This window comes from Morone saxatilis, unplaced genomic scaffold (assembly GCF_004916995.1).
Source record: "Morone saxatilis isolate NCDOM2014 unplaced genomic scaffold, NCSU_SB_2.0 Contig11, whole genome shotgun sequence".
Taxonomy (NCBI): Eukaryota; Metazoa; Chordata; class Actinopteri; family Moronidae; genus Morone; species Morone saxatilis.
This window is the reverse complement of record NW_023339663.1, coordinates 12,614,749-12,628,702: the sequence shown is the minus strand read 5'-3', so window position 1 is coordinate 12,628,702 and position 13,954 is coordinate 12,614,749. Positions and strand designations below refer to the sequence as shown.

Sequence of the window (13,954 nt, the reverse complement as noted above, 5' to 3'; positions counted from 1 at the left end):
TAATACAGTGAGGACAGCCCTCTGTGTTGTTAAAGCTATAGTTACTGTAAAGCCACAACACAGTGTTTGGTTGCTGAACACTTTGGATTTCTGATAGTAGCCATATTCCCCCCTAAGGTATCATGAATGTTGGTAACGAGCGAGTAACGGGATTACTCTCCCTCTAAGTAACGAGTATCGAGCCCGCGCTGCTCGGGTGGGGTAGCTGGCTCTCGTGCAGGCGGTGTATTCACGGACCAGACAACTGCAGTGGGCTCGTTTTCATCCTATGCTCGTTCCGGGGCGCCGCTGTCAGGCTCTGTGCGCCGTACGCTTTCTGTCGGTGAGACACACACTGAGTGATGCGCGACCAGCCAGCACCATCCCTCACAAATCTCAGCAGGAGGTGACTTGATCCAGCGTATGACATTCACCAGGTAGGACGCGGATTTCTTAAAATTGTCACAAGAAAGGAGTTAAATCGTCGGTAAGGCATCGATGAACCCCTTCCTCCCATTCCTCCCCTCCTCCGCGGCGAGGCTGTAGTAGTCTCCCTCTGAGGCATCCGGAGGAGCGGTAGATGGATGCTGATGCTCCTGCCTGTGGATTTGTCCTCAGCATCAGTGTTAACAACAGGGCGGTGAGCTTTGACCGTGAAAAAGAAAGAGAAAGAAAGTCTGGCGTATAATTTAGGTTATATGTAGCCTATTCGTGGGCAACTCGGTTAAAAGATGTGAGCTGTTTTTTTTATTAAAGTCTGTTCTGGTAAAATAAAATGTTCGGTGATTCATCCATGCGCAGTCTAGTCTACGCCTAAAATGATCGATTGTAGTTATATTGCCATAGGCCCTTAGTGTCTCATGAGATGGGGAAGGTCATTAATTTTTAGATGTCCTTAATGGTCCAATTCCTTTCCTGCATCGTTTTAGTAAACGGCACCTCGGGCATGTGCAGGCTGCTCTGAGTTCCCCTTTGTGGGGATGGCTTATTCAATCCACTCTTCAATATGCATCATGTCACTACCCCACACTTGTCTAAATCTTGAATGATTCAGTTGAATTCCTCCCAAACATGGTGCCAGTCACAAGATTTGAAGTTGAAAAACAGTGCATGGTACACTATACTAGTCCCTGCTGAAAATACTGGTTTCAACTTGCTTAAGACCTAAAACAGTGTGTAGCTTGCAGTTATCTGCGAAGCCTATATTTGCTGGAGGATGCGTGTATCGTTTAGTGCCTGCTGTGTGCCACTCTGTGCCAGTCCCGGCCACAGGGGATGGTAGTTGCTGACAGGCGTTGTGTCTGGCTGTTCATTGTTCAGAGGGAGCAGGAGGAACAGGCTCAAAGGGTCTGCTATGCATCGCACAGTGTTATGTCCTTAGCATCTGTCCTCATCCAGTCATGCAGAATGCTTTTCATCAGCCATCATCTACTTTTATGATATCTTTGGGCTGTGTGATGTTAACAGTTTGCTTCAGGTTTTGTTTTGTTGGTTTCTCTCGCAGCAACAATATTTTCCCTGGAGTCAGTGCCAAACCCACAGTGGAATTTCCCGACATGTTAATTGGTTTAATAACAGCAGTGTAAAACTTATAGGTTTCGCTTTGATACAGTTATTACAGGAAGACCTCTATTCAATTCAAATGATTCCAGATGATACGATCATGTTGCAGTGATTGAAAAGACACATTTCAGCCTCTTTCTTGAACATCTGCACGCGTCTAACATTAGTAACAACAAACAATGTTGCCAAAAAAGTGTGTTAGCCTTTATAATTGTTCTACTAAACTGAATTTGTGTGTTGTTGCAAATGAACACACAGAAATATTTGTGTGACAACACGAGGAAACATTTCTGTAAAACTCGGACGCAAACAAAGATGCTAACAGAGGTGGGGCAGATGGATGACTGGCTTGTACAGTGGGGAGTATAGAGCAGACAGAAAGAGGGGGGAGAACAATGGCTGTGTTGCAGCTGAGGATGACCAGTGCTATAGAGGAGAGTAATGCATGGCTATTAGACAAAATGAAGGGCCCCTGGAGAGCCATGATAGAAACCTATAAGGCCTAGGAGGTCGCACCCAGCATGTTGACTTGCTGCTATGTTGAAAGTGGGGATGCTGAGTTTTCATTTCCTACTCCTCTTCCCTGCTTTTCCTCTACGTCTGTCCTCACTTCCTCTGCACTGTCCTCTAGTGCATGTTTTTGTGTGTGTGTGTGTGTGCATGTCTCTTTTACTCCCCTGCTTTATCTCACCAGCTCCATAGCCTGGGATAGTTTTCTGTTTAGCACCTGCACTGAAGGACAAACACCCTCCCTGCAGCCTGCTGGGATTTTATTCATGCTGCAGCCGGAGGATACTAAATTGGACTCCGGGGGAGGAAACAGAATAGGGCAACAGCCTCCATCCTTGCTGCACAAATTATGAAAGATAAAAACTATTTGGGAATCTGTGATTAAATCATTAGCCTGTTAATACAATTGATCACACGCACTCGTTACTAGTAGGTTTGCCTCAACAGAAATATTACTTTAGCAGAGATTAGCCTGCCTTTGCATCGTGGATGGGAATGCCACAGGGAAATTGTCGTTGTCCATTATATAATATCATGTATGAGAGCTTCTTAAAAGCTTTACTCTGTAAGCTATGGATTTCACGTGTCTAACATTTACATTTTCCACTCATATCATTGCTTTGGGCGGAGGCAGAATAATCACATACTATTATGTCCTTTGGCAAAAACAAAAGATTCCAACATAATTAAATCCATAGATGGGGTTACAGGGTGGGTGTTGATTTTCATGTTGCATCAAATTGTTAGAAAAGCAAAAAAAGGCAATTGAAACGATGATTTGGTGCTGCAGTGTTGTTAAAGACAACTGTATTGCTGTAGGAAAGCTTTGTGTGAGCAATTAGAGCGAGCAAATTTCTGTTCAACACAGGATTTAGCATGTAGAGGACAAGCTGTGAACCACACTGTGTGTGTGTGTGTGTTAACCAGCAAACAGAGAGATGCTGAGGAATTACAAATGAGGGGATTTACCTGTGAAGTTACAGAGTAAATTCAATTCAAAACAAAGGAATCAACCACTAACATATGTCCAACCTAAAGCAGCAACTACATTATGCTGTTTGGATTTTAGTGTAAGACTGCATCCGATTAATGTTTTTATTTGTGATAAATTGTTGATTTACTAATTATTCAATTGATTCTGGTGTAGGCCTATCTCAGTAAGTTAGTGAACTTTTTTATCATTTTCCCAGGAGCCTAAGGATGATATTTATTTTTATAATTTTGCTTGTATTACTCTGGATAAACACTCAAAGAAAAGTCCCAAGTGTTGTATTTCTGCTACAATGATATAAGAGAAAGGAAGTAGCAAATTTTTTTTGGCTTTGTTCTTGATACATAACAAAAACAATATTTATATTTTTTATCAAGTTAAGTTTGTTGTCCTGTTAATTTTCCTACAACTAAAGGGTCAGGCTGCTCCGTTACTAGTGGAAATCGAGCTTAAACTGATTGATGTCATCAGGCATCAGTTGGTCTCTGTGGCCTATCAGACTCACTCTAAGATATTACCAAATAGTTTTTTATAATGTGAATGTCCGTGTACGTATTGCTGTGGGATCACCAGTTAGGTTTCACCTACGGCCGCTGTTCATATGTCCCGAGGATGTTTCATTATTTCACGTCTGGGAGGAAATTTATCTCCAGGATTGACATCATCACTACAGTCAGTGGCTGTTGCTCAGCTTGTGACAAACCAAAACTACAGATTATCCAAATCAGAGTACATATTATGAATCGCGTTATTGAATTACATATTATTAATCATGCGGCTCATTTGTTGACTCATTTGTTTGGACCCGGATAGGCAGATAAATAAAGATGTAAACATTTTTTATTTAAAATCGATTGTGGCTGCCTTGGCAGATGTATGTGCTTTTTTGGGTGCTGTTTAGTTTTATTATGCAGTCAGCAATTATTCAAGAGCTTAAATTTAGAGATAAAACCTAGGCAAAGAACTTTGTTACAGCCAAAGCTAAAGTGGTCAATATGTGGCGAAAGAAGTATAAGATGCTGATCAGAAGTAGTTTCACTTCTATACGTACTGGAATTGTAAAATCCTTTCTAACCCTGCTGGTTGTGTTTTTAAGGGAATAGCACTTGTAACCTTTGAAATTATAATTCTGTAGAGTCCATGTACCTCTCAGTTCATCGTCTTCCACATGCACTAGCTTCGTTCTGGCGAACTGTTTTGCACATAAGGACTTAATCTTTACGGTTTTCAGCTTGCCGCAGCTGTTTTGTTTCTCCTTTTCCTCAGGGTTTATAGACTTATCTTTACAGTACTATTTACGATTCACAGTTCTTTTAAAGAAATAAAATGTTTTCTGGTTCAACAACGTTGGCCTTCATTACAGGCATCAACAATTGTGTTTACCCAGGAGTTGCTAACTGACTCAATAGTCAGGAACGATGCACGAGCTGTCTCGTATGAAATATCCACATTACATACTTAATGGGAAATTCATCTACAAAAGTTCGACTCTGTATTCAAAATTTGTAACTAATAAATTGAGGCAAAATATGAAAATTCATTACTGGATGTTCATTATTGTAAGCTTGGCGCAATCTGAGTCTAAGTAATTGTCGGTCAGATTAGTATTATGATTGCTAAATAACTATAACCAATAAAATGCCAGGCTGTATAACAAGTTTTCCGTCAGTTGTCCCGTAAATAAAAGCGCATGTGCCATTCTGAATGCCAGTTGTAAGGTCAGCCTTGTTTCCAGCTCTTGAACTTTTGTTCTAGATATCACTGACAGATGAATATTGACAGCCAGATATCATGGTGTTTATGTCAAGTTTTTGGTGACAGCACTGTCACATTCGATTTTTATTTTCCTTGAAAGGTTGATCTGTGTTTCTGCCTGACTGTCTATGCTTGTTTTTGTTCTATAACCCCACTAGATTACTTTGATTTTGAAACTGAAGCTCTTCTCCTATTAGCTTTCCATCCACTGGATACTATCGATCTGAAGTGGCTTATTGTCAGTTATTTAAAAGGCAGAGCATTATTTTTAGCGTTGACTTTTTGACTTTCGGGTATAACATGTTCTTTATTGCTCTTTCTAACAGGTAGAAAACATGCAGAAATCCAAGTCACATTCTGTGTCAGGACATTGGTTAAGGGGCACTGTTTCGAATTTCATTGTTTGTGACAGGTCTAAAATGTGGGAGTCAGTCTTTGAACTGTTTTTGTTTTTTTCTCTCAGGGAGGGAGCCTCTGTGATGAATTCAAACCGGGTGTTATAGATGGCATGCAAATTTGTACTTTTTCGCAATGTTAGGGTTTCCCTTCAAGAGACAAAGGAAAAGGTAGAGAAAGCAAATCATTCTGTGTGCAGTGATAAAGCCAACAAGCTCGCTTTACAGCATGTATCAGTGCGGGGGATGTTGTTTTTTCTTTCAATATTTTTCCCCCTCATTTTAGATAATATAATAATATAATAATAATAATAATAAAATAATAATAATAATAGTAGATAGATAATAGCTGGAAGGTAGCTCTCTGATCTGTTCCTTTTTGGTCCTGCTGTAAAATCCATTCTGCGTTTTAAAAAGTTCAGCTCTCCAGAATCCATAAACACTCCTCGTTGTTGGACATTTCTTCAACACCTTGCTTAAGGAATCGACGCGGTCACTTTTACTTCTACGCAAATTTGCAATATCGCGCAGCAGGGGGTGGTGTACAGTTGATGGCATTGAAGGAGGGTGTTGTGGGCAGTGTGTACGCTCTGAGGATTACCCAGCAGGAAATGTGTCGTTTACACTTTCCCTCAGCTGTTCAAAAATGACACTGTGCTGAGGTCAAGTGTGATGAATGCCGAATGGGCGACTTGTCTTTAGCCTGAGGTCCTCAATACACACAGGTAGTGTACTAAATATCTTCTGACCACCCCTCTACTAGACAAACATGATATTATTTTTTACTGCTGCTTTAAATACCCCATTGCTTCCTATTCTTTTTTTGACTGCTGCTGTTGACAGAAATTGGATGCAAAAATGTCTCTGACTGCGATGTTTGTCTCGTCATAAATCTTATTTTGCACACTTCTTTGCACAGTTAGTAAAGCTGCTGATTTTACTATCTTATCAGACAGAACTCTGGATAAAGCTGGATATTGATGTAACAGAAGATTCATCCCAACTGTTGCTTTTCATGAAATCTTTATTTATTTTTCTGTGAGCTCATAACAGAGAAACTTAAGTCAGACATCTAGTCAGTCAGTCAGACGGACAGACTAACTACACATTTTTTGGTAGTCTGCGTTTTTCTTTTCCTTTTTGCAACTCATCCCAATTAGTACATAAATGTTTTTAATGTCAAGATTTTTGACCTGGTTCAATCCGAGTCAATTAATGTTGAGTACCAATACCAAGTCCCAATCCGATACTTGTATTTATTGTTTTGGATAATACAGGTGCATAGTGCACACTTTAAGTACATTAATGTTATTAAATGCAATCCAGTGTATATGCTTGACAATTGAATAGCTCTGCAATGCACCAAGAAATGCATCAAAGCTATTCCTTAATGTTTTTTGTTTTGTTTATTTGTAACCCTCTCTATAATCTTTTGCCTTGATGCTGTCTGGAGGGAGTTACTCTCTCCAGTATTTGGTGCTCCGGTGCAGCCTTTGTCTCTATTACCTGACAGAACTGTCTGTTATATAGTATAGAGTTTATTTCTGTCATATCTGCATCTTTTGCGTGTATTACATTAACTAATTACTTGGCTTTTTGGTTGCGGGGCTTTTGTTGCAGTTGGAGTGGCGTGTTCAGTGTGGCTGTGTCAACTCTTTACTGCTGTCTGTCCCCTGTCCCACTGAGTTCCACTCACACACAGAAAGAGCTTAGCACAGTGGAGGAAAGAGACAGCGGAGAGAGTTAATGAAGCCTGCACCGTGCATGAAAGCTTTGTGAGTATAAACAGCTGTGTGACAGGATCGGGTTGATAAAGCTCAATATAGCTGATACTGATCAGTTAAAAAATGCCTTAATTGGCACAAACAGCGATCTTTGAGATTGGATTGGGACATCCCTATCTAAAGACAACATAGTGTTTTATGACTTCATTCTAAAAGTCCATTTAGCCATATTTCTTCTAAATCTATTTTGGCTGTTGGTGTCCTCAAGCTGCCTGCACTGCACACAGCTGATACTAATGACCATGACGCCATCAGTGGGTATCAGTTTATCTGACACTGCTGCGGTTGGCCACATGGGGCACATTACAAACCACACAGTTTATAGGAAAGAATTTAACTTGCCTTTATTTAATATTTGGCTCCACAATGTGTCTTAAGAGTTAGGTAGACTTAAAAACAGAACCAGAAAACATTAAACTCAGATCTCTACTGGCAATAAATGTAGTAACTTTATGTTGCTCTCCATCTGGAACTGTTAAGGTCCTCATTTCAAATGAAATATATATATATTTCATGGACCTGGTTTAGGGTTATCTAGCGATGTGGTTGCAGATTACAATACCCTCGCTTCATCCGCATACAAGAGAAAATATGGTGGTTGTGAAAAACAATCTAAAGCCAGTGTTTGTTTTGTCCGTTCTGGGCTACTGTACAAACATGACCTTTAAAGGTCCAGTGGGGCTCTATTGGCAGAAATCTGAATAATATTCATATGTTTTCATTAGTGTACCTGAACATAAGAATCTTTGTGTTTCTGTTATCTTTTTCAGAATGAGCCGTTTTTTTATCTACAGAGGGAGTCAGTCCTCTTCTACGCAGTCTGCCATGTTGAACTGCCATGTTTCTACAGTAGCCTAGAACAGACAAACCAAACACTAGCTCTAGGCTGGGCCTTTGGCATTTTTTGGGGAGTTTTGCAGCCACTGTAGTTTCTTCTACACGCTGAGCTCTATTCAGGTGGTTGCAATCTGACTACAATCACAAAGTAGCTTTGACAAGACCACCTTTGCTCAGAGAATATGGTCTTAACTGATCTGCTGAGACACAAAGAGACATGTAACATATAAGTGCTACAAATCTTCAAGCTGTTATCCTCCACTTTGCCATCCCTATTTTACCTCTAGCATAAACCAACAACATATTTCTCTTGTCAGTGTGGAAATATGGAATGGTACTACATGAAGAGCGTGTTCCTTTATGTTGTACTTGATTTAAATTTATGACTATTGAGTCTGTGAATTATATAATTTAAATTGACCAATTTTTTTCCCACCAAGTACACTGGTGTCCGCCAGAATCAATGAAGTGATGCATACACATCATTTCACCTCTCTTTATGGCATTAGCATGTAAATGAGTCCAAATCAGTTTCACACTCTGTGACTAAATCAGGTCACATTGGGAGGAAAGCAAAATAGCTAAGAAAGAAAAAAAGAGAGAGAGAAAGAAAGAACGAAAGAAACCCTTCTCCCACAGTGCTCGGTGAAAAAGAAACCCATTCATTGCAGCATTAATCATGGGTGGCACTAAAGAATCGCTCTGAGGCGACACCCAGAGAGAGAGAGGGAGAGAGACGGAAGGAAAGAAGCATTGAAACAACCTTATTCGTTTACTGGATCAGTCTGAATGACATCAGTCTGCTTTCCCTTCACAGTTGTGTCCTCTGTGATCTAACTTAGAACAACTTAAACATCTAATAAATGTGCCTATGAATCTTTTTTCATCACATTTGTATTAATTCTTCTCTAGCCTTTAGTATATTTTCATTTCTTTGGATGTTTAAATCCCCTCTGCTATATTTATCATTAAAATAGCACTAAAATCTAGACTCATTTGTTGATTTAGTTTGTGGTTTTTAGGTGTAATTAGGTTTGATAGTATTCTATCAAATCAGAACCCAATATCAAATTCACTGTTCTTTCAGATCCCTTACTGACTCTGATTAGGTTCAGCTTTAAACATTTGTAGGTAATTAAAGTTAAGTTCAAACATACATTTGAAAAGATTACAGCTTTGACTGACAGGCTTATTATAAACTTAATATTCACAGCCTGTTACTGCAATTCGATAATGAGATGAAGAGCATCAGATATGAAATGATTAAATATGCCACCATCCACTTGCATAGTTATTGTAGAGAGTGGTGTTTCTATTCTGATAATGTTATCTGGGTTATTTTATCAGACTGAAAGTGCTTCCCACAGAAGACATTATACAACAGTTTTCACAAGATGAGTAATAGTCCTCACGACAAGTAAACTTATCACCATGTGTAAAATTGCCCCTTTGAAAAAAGAGCAAGAAGAGATTATTTAGCTGAAGAGCTTAGCGTATCTTGAGTATTATATCAGAATGGAACTGGATCCAAAATGGAACCCAACCCTAATATTGATCTATGACTTTTGTGTTACAGGACAACAGGGTGCAAGAACATAAAAAAAAAAACTATAAATGTACCTGCAAGCAGCATTTCAGGGCACCGAGCCAGAGTGTATCAACCAAAATAGATTGCTCATAGATACACTGAGGACATGCTAGTACTGGAAGTGCAAGCTGCAGGAGTGCCAGGTGTTGTTGACATGATAAGGAAGAGGCATGCATATATACAGTATTGACTGATACATGTAATAGAGAGTTTTAAGTTTAATCAGAGGATCTTATTTTGTTGTTCACGTGGGGCTCGAGTCACCAAACAGCCATGTCTACTCTCACCTACATGCTCTAAAATACAAATGTATCTGTCAGGACAGACCAAACAGGCTTCAGTCCTTTTGTTTTTTTTGCTTTGTGATTTTCTTACACAAGTGTACACAAGATGCAACACTGCATTTGTTTGCTTTAACTGGTTTGGCTTTCTTAGAATTCTCTTCATGTCTTTTGCAAACTTGTATGAGTGTGAGTGTGCCTGTCCATGTTTGCAGGCACTTCCCTGGTAGCATAGGTAGAGAGTCAACAGTCTCTTTGCATCAGTCCACTCCAGAATCTGCCTTTTTATATTGTAAGATTTTGAGATTTATGCAGACAAAAGAGGAAGATGCAGGTATTCAATTTGCATGGGATCTAATTAGAAAACATGGACTCTCTGGATTTACTAAAACAGTTTACGTTGTTAGTTTTTAGGTGATGTGTGTATGTGTGTGTGTGTGTGTGTGTGTGTGTGTGTGTGTTAATTCTAGTGCTAGTGCTAGTGCGTGTATACATGGCCTTAATATACCAATTTTACCATCCCTCCTGCTGCGTTGTGAGTCATAAGTTGACTTCTCTCCCTCGGCTTGCTGTCACTTATGTCATTACTTAGGCTTAAGATGCATTCACCAAGCCAGCTCATTAACTGCCGTATTTGTTTGAGGCACAGCAGGATATTAGCATTTAGATGTGCAGAGTCTCACCTGCTGCTGTCATTGTTGGGCTGCACAGACAAATTCACATCTGGTAAATTTCTTTTCTCAACAGTGAGAGATTGCTGCTATTTGAAGAAACAATATTGTCTATAGATGCAGATGTAAATGTATTTCCATATAAGATGCAGCATGCTGTTGTTCAAGCATGACGAATGTAAATCAGGCTGAATCTTCAATTGCTTTGGAGTACCAGCCATGGGGGCCATTATTTCTATAGTCAGACATGTTTGTTGATTGACAACACAGATGATTGTTCATCATTTGTGTGATAAATGTGATGGAGAGCAACCAGATGGTTGTTTTATCTACAATGTGAGACAGAGAGGAAGAGGGAAAGATGGGACCACGCAGATAAGATGAGAGAGAGAGAGAGAGAGAGAGAGAGAGAGAGAGAGAGGAGGGCAAACCAGAGGACAAAAAAAACATTCAATACTGTAACTTCTTTTAAACGATTGGAGAAGATATATTCGTATATGCTCCTCTGGGGATCAAGTATGCTTAATCCAGTATTGATATAAAAATGCTGTTTAACACTTGATGGTGCTCAGTGGTGCCTTAAACCTAAATCTGTTCATACATTTTGACCTGTTTCCCCAAATGGATTGTGTAGATGGCATTCAGCTACAGAAGATCTGCAGTAATAGTCAGAGAGCTGCATTTGTTTTGACATGTCAAATGTTGTAGAACAATCAGTATTCAGTGTATATTTCATGTAACCTCAGACATCTGGGTGCGCCTCCACAACAAATGCTTTTGCAGAGCCTTGGATAGCACATTAGTATTAACCTTCTGACTCGAGGAAGGATTGCAAGGTTGTGTGAGGAGACAGCCAGTGAAGCAGAGACTGATGACATCCATCTACACTGCTAAGGTGTTGTGTGTTTGGGTGAAGGATGAGATAAAAAGCCTCCGAACCTCAGTAACACATCAAAGACCAAACTCAGCATGTGGCTTCATATCTCTGGCCCAAACCTTCCTCTGTGTTCTGCAGTGTTGTTATATAGGCCATCTTTCTATTGCTATTAGTCACTCAACCTTTGGGTTACAGTATTGTAGCAGGAAAGATCCTATAACACTTTAGCACTGTCAAAAAGCAGCTATTAAGGATCTAGTTTCTACATGTAGGCCCATTCTGTTGTTTGCTAGTCTGTGGATATGAGGTCAAACGTGGAGGATGTAATAATACATCAAGATATTTCTAGGGTAGCTTCAGTGGTGATATAACCAGACTGTACCAGATGGGTTGCTACACAGAACCATCTGGGACGTGTGTTTGGAAAAGGGCAGTACTTGGCAGGTGATTGGATGAACCATCTGTCTTATCACCGCCTATCACGAGCTTTCAAACTCAACCAATCAGAGCCAATGAACCATATACCCCCTTACCTGCCAGTACTTCCTCAAAGAACGCTGACGCTGATCAGCTATTCAAATAACTAATGGAATCCACCAAATTGGTATGTATTCATCTCATCTATTTTGTTGTTGTCAGTGAGTTACTGTAATTTCGGATGTTTTACCATGATTCATTGCAATGTTTTGGAATAACATTTGAATGAAAATCAGTGCAGTACAGTCAACATGTCTTTGTCCAGGTGGCTGTGGTGGTTGTCTTAATGAGTGTCTGTACATGGATGTCAACGTCCAGTCATTATCGGAGACCTGAGTATGTTGTTATTGAGCTTGTACATGTAAACACAGAATGTCCACAGTGGCTCTGTGCTTTAAAATCCAAAGAAAATACCTGGGATTTGTTGACTTCAGTGTGGTTACGGAGAGATACATTTATTGTATTTGGTTTGTTATTTGATACTGAAGAGTTTATTTTTTTTATATACACAAATATCAGAGTAAGCAAAATACAAACTTCTGATTTAGATAAGACTACAGTCGCTGATATAATCTTGGCTGTTATCTGTTGCACGCTAATGTGTTCAATGACAGGAAAGAATTGCATTAAGCATTCACAAATGGCTCTAATTTTTCTGAGAGATAAACAGCTAACTATGAATATAGAGTCAGTAGACATAATACATATGGTGGTGTCTCATCTTAAATGCAGCACAGCCTTTAAATGTACACACGCTTCTAGAGGGTACACACCCACACAGGGTAAAAACAATGCTGAATAATGCTTACATCAGTGGGAAGGTGAAAAGGGATGAAAAGTAGTGGTATCTAATGTTAATCTGTGTGTTGAAAGAGCTGTCAATCAATGTGGGGTTTCATCAGGAATTGAGCCTTTAGGATTTATTCTAAATAGTAGAGAAACCCACATTACCACGTGTTGTAGCTTTTACAACACAAACACACCTAATTATGCTAAATAAGGCACATATTTAGGAGTTGCTTAAAGCAATATAGATAAGTTGCATTTTTGTCTAATTTAGCAAACATTTCCTGAATAATTTATCAAGCAAATTCGTATAACTTTCAAACACAGTTACCTCCAGAAAAAGCGTACGTTTTTGGGTTTGTATTCAGTAAACGTTTTTGTACTGTACTGTACATCTCTAGAGACATAAACAGGCAATACTGAACATGTTGTACACTGCATTAAACTGATTGCTAAAGCTCTGCATCAAAGAGTTTCACGTAAGTGATTTCAGTTCAGGAGGCATTTCAAAGGTCAGAAAAGAGGTTCCACACGTCAGCACTAAGCTCAAAAACAGTCCGTTGGTTCGGTCCTACATACAAGATTTGGAGCTGTCTGTGCTGACCTCTCAGCCTCGGGTGAGTTGAGGCTAGCTGAGGAATACTAATGAGAGAATTAATAGAGGTGGGTTTCATGTGAATAGTTAAAATATAATTTGAGAATAACAACACAAGTTCTTGTTCCAGTGTTCACAGTGCTACTTTATTTACTATGTCTTGGTGTTACGTACAATATTATGTACCATATTCTTTGATAAAACTTGAAAAAGATCACTGCAGCAATGTTTATGTTGCATTGGATGTGTTTTCTGTTTTCTCTTAACACTGACTGCTAAACAGTAAAGCTGCAGGTCAGGACATCCTAACTGGACTGTTAGCAGCCAGTGGCTTGTTTATCTCTGCTGTGCCTCAGTGCCCTCTCATTTCATCCTCTGTTTCATCTTTAGGTGCCTTAGGTTTGTAATTCAGCAAAGACAGCTTAGTTATTGCTCTGGAACAGGAGGTCACGACAGCAAGGCAGTGAGCAACCTTGTAAAATGTTGACGGGGTGTAAAATCCTAGGGAACAGCTTATGCAAAGTTTTGGAGTGAACGGGGTACTGTAAGCTTTTGCCTGTCATGACAGAGAAGAGGAGGAAGATCAATGTGGATAGATTTCCTGCTGGAGATGGGATCTGATGAGCTGAGATGTGGGTGTGCATACAAGTCAGTTATGTATCTGTCAGCTTGTTTTTAAGCGTATTTGCTTGTGTGCACACATGTAGGTATTGAGGTCTGCACACTATTCTCATTAACATGCCTTCTCTGCATCAGGTCCATAACAAATATTGTTTTGTTTGATATGGGTTTTCCATGCTTCCCTCCCACATCAGTGTCAGTCAGTGTACACCGATCAGCCGTAACATTATGACCACTGACTGGT

General features: G+C 39.7%; 1 protein-coding gene across 1 annotated transcript in view; it reads left to right on the top strand.

Moving 5' to 3' along the window:
- Nucleotides 1–287: 287 nt before the first annotated feature.
- Nucleotides 288–13,954, top strand: part of apba2b (amyloid beta (A4) precursor protein-binding, family A, member 2b) — a 59,879-nt gene continuing 46,212 nt past the window's right edge. The window contains exon 1 of the mRNA XM_035682078.1: nt 288–416. The gene's annotated coding sequence lies outside the window, so the exon portion shown is untranslated. The remainder of the gene's footprint in view (nt 417–13,954) is intronic.